Below are 3502 nucleotides of genomic sequence, written 5' to 3' on the forward strand. Positions count from 1 at the left end.
AGCCTATGGCATTTTACATTGTATACATTAGCCTAGCGATGAGCGGAGATTTCCTCTGCTCATATGAAGCCAGGATAAATCACACACAAGACTTAAAATGCTATTTTAGTGGAGGCTTTACTGTCTTCACAATTTATTGTTTCTTATCTGTGAAATACAAGTAAATACAAGCTTTGTTTCCACTGAGGGAAATGGTTTCACCACAACGCTGAGCCTCACGCTCAGCGTTGTGGTGACGCAGACCTCCTGTGGGCGAGTCCAACTTTCTGTCAACACCCCCATTTTGCAGGAAATAATGGATTAATCCTGGAAAGCTGTTGATGTAGCACTTTTCTCCTTATGAAAGTAACACGGCGATTATTCGACCAATGAGAATTTGGTCGGACGAGAGCATAGCGACCAGATAATCGACTAGTTGACCAGGAGACTACAGCCCTAGTTACTAAACTGTTTTCCTGACGACGGAGGACATTTTCATCTGAACACAAACCCACACCATCAGGCTCAGGCTCAAGCAGGATTTATAGTTGTGCAGGAGAGCCTACACTGTGGTGCCTGGGGCGATTGCTCTGAGACAACAAGGGAGGCTGAACGTCCCCAAAAATTTCATAGAAGAAATGGTCAAATATGCACTATTGAATTTACATTGAAATAAGAATTTACATTGCATTAAACGTGCGCTAGGTTGCGTTTAACATCATGACTATGATGTTCAAACGTCAGCTGTTTATCACCAGTTTTCAAACGCTCCCTGTCATACATTCTCGTGTCAGCACGGTGGATGCAGAGCCTCCAAGCATTCCTATGAGACAGCGCTGAGCAGGTTTTTTTCACGCAGCAAAGCGAGACGGTCATCAACATGTAAGACAGGTAACGTTACAAATTCAGCTCCATTACAGCTCACAGGGTTCACTGACAAAACGACTGTCTGATACTAAACACGTTTTCCAAACAAATACAACATGCTAACGTTATTAGCACAAGCCTATTGCATTTTACATTGTATACATTAGCCTAGCAGCTAGCAGAGATTTCCTCTGCTCATATTTCAGCCAGGATAAATCACACACAGTGTGTGGAGGCTTTATTGTCTTCACAATTTATTGTTTCTTATCTGTGAAATTAAAGTGAATCAAAGCTTTGTTTCCACTGAGGGAAATGGTTTCAGCTTACAGAGACAGACAGGAGGTCTGCGTCACTGTGACATGGAGTTACATCTCTGAGGAGGTGCACGTCAGGTTACAGCGTAGGTTGCAGGGTAAGCTCTCCGTTGACGTGGAGCCTACGGCGTAGCTACGGTGTCGATTCAACGCAGAAGTATAAATTCCTGGTCAGGCTGAGGCTGTTTTGCAGTAAGTAACTAAAGTTCTTGGGGAAATGTTTCGGAGTAAAATGAAAGTTGAAAGAAACGTAAAAACTCAAGTGAAGTACAGATACTCCCGAAATATACTTGAGTACTGTTACAAAGTATTATTACTTGATTACTTTACACCACTGTGTGTGTGTGTGTGTGTGTGTGTGTGTGTGTGTGTGTGTGTGTGTGTTGGTAGAGACTTGAGTCTGCAGTGTGGTTTAAACACCTCTCTGATAAACCAGTTACACGGTAACACTCGACCCGACTGATTAAAAGTCATTTCACCTTCACGTCTTTGTATTTATGATATTTACCTGTAGTGCAGGTGACGTGGGGGCAGGAAGTCTCTGTGCTGTTCACAGCTGATGTCAGCAGGTATGAAGAGTCACAGCTGATGTTGGTGTGTGTGTGTGTGTGTGTGTGTGTGTGTGTGTGTGTGTGTGTTGTGTTAACAGCTGTGATGTCATTTTGATTCAGTCCAGTCGGAGCTGTGGAAAATTAAATCAGCTTGTCTTCCCGTCACAGGAACATAAACTACAGCTCATACACTTCTGTTTGAAGTTAAAGTGTGAAATGACCAGTTATTGATTATCAGAGCAGGAAATCATTGATTTAATCCTGATACAGACGATACAGATGATCATGTGGAGGGTTAGTACTGATTGAACAACCCACTGCAGAATAATATATATGATATAATTCATGTTGCGGCTTGTAAAGTTGGAGCTCATTTGAATGACTGTATTTAATCTATAATAATAATAATAAACCATCACTGATTATTGATTGTATTTAGCAGTAAATGTACAGTGACCTAAAACTATGACAAAGTATGAGACTGAAACATTCAACAACCTACTGATGTTCACCGCTGGTTTTTGTTGAGTTATTAGTCATAAACAGTGAGAGATGAAACCGATCAAAGTGACGACTGAAGCTTTTCTCAGATGAAACACAGAAATATGAACATGAGCTCTGCAGTGTAAAAAACATGAAACATCATGAGGTGTGAAGTCATGCTGTGTTGTCTTTGTCTCACCTTCAGACGCTGCTGCCGTGTGTCCTCCTGTCTGAGGCTGCACGATGAAACACTGAAGCTTTACCTGGCTTTACTACCTGGAGCTCCGCCCCTCCAGGTGTGACAGGACGTCAGGTAACGAGACCAGGAACAAACACACCGCGTTTGGGTTCATTAAATGACCGACCGTAAGAACACAAAATGTTTTAAAACCACACGGTGTGATGGAGAGTTATCGATGAGGTGACAAGGAGACAAGGAGAGGAGGAAGGAGGAGACAAGGAGACGAGGTGTTTTCAGATCAGGTGTGAATCTGCGCTCTGAGTCACGTTCAGTCGGATGTGAGACATCAAAGACCATCGACAGGTAGAAATGAGTGTTTGCAGTTTCCTCTTCCTAAATCCTGAGTTTCCAGATGAAAGGCGTCAGCGACACACACCCTTCCTGTCAGCCGCTCATCACACAACACACACTGATGACTGTTTACACACACACACACACACACACACACACACACACACACCTGTAACCTGAGCTGCCGTCTGAGAGTTTCCTGCCATCAACTGAGCAGCTCATGTTCATGTGATTAAAGGAAAAATCTTCAAACACATTCAGCTTTTCACACTCTTCTCTTTGTAACAATAATAATAATAATAATAATAATAATAATAATGTATTTATTTGTTATTGAACCCATTTTTAAGCAGCTAAGTCCTGCTGAGATCACTGGAGACCTGACCAAGACAGCAGCATACAGAAAAAGTTAGAGCTGAACAACGACACAATAAAAACCATAAAAGATTTACAGTAACATGTAGAATTATTAAAACACTTACGAATGCTGACAAGAACCAACAGACTCATCCTCGTACATACGAAGAGACCAGGGGCCTGTATCACGAAGCAGGATTAATGTCTTAGCGAGGTAACTTCAGGGTTAACCCTGGGTTTTCGGTCTCACGAAGCCGGTTCAGTTCTTATCGGGGTAGATCACCATGGTAACTTACTCTGAACGGCTATCCTGCTCCGGAGCAGGGTAAGTTCAGGGTTGAATCTGATCCTATAAAAAGCACCACCCACTGGCCAATCAGCTGTTCAGAAAAAATGACTCCGCTGACAGAAATGCAGCC

This window comes from Epinephelus moara, chromosome 24 (genome assembly GCF_006386435.1).
Source record: "Epinephelus moara isolate mb chromosome 24, YSFRI_EMoa_1.0, whole genome shotgun sequence".
Lineage (NCBI taxonomy): Eukaryota > Metazoa > Chordata > Actinopteri > Perciformes > Serranidae > Epinephelus > Epinephelus moara.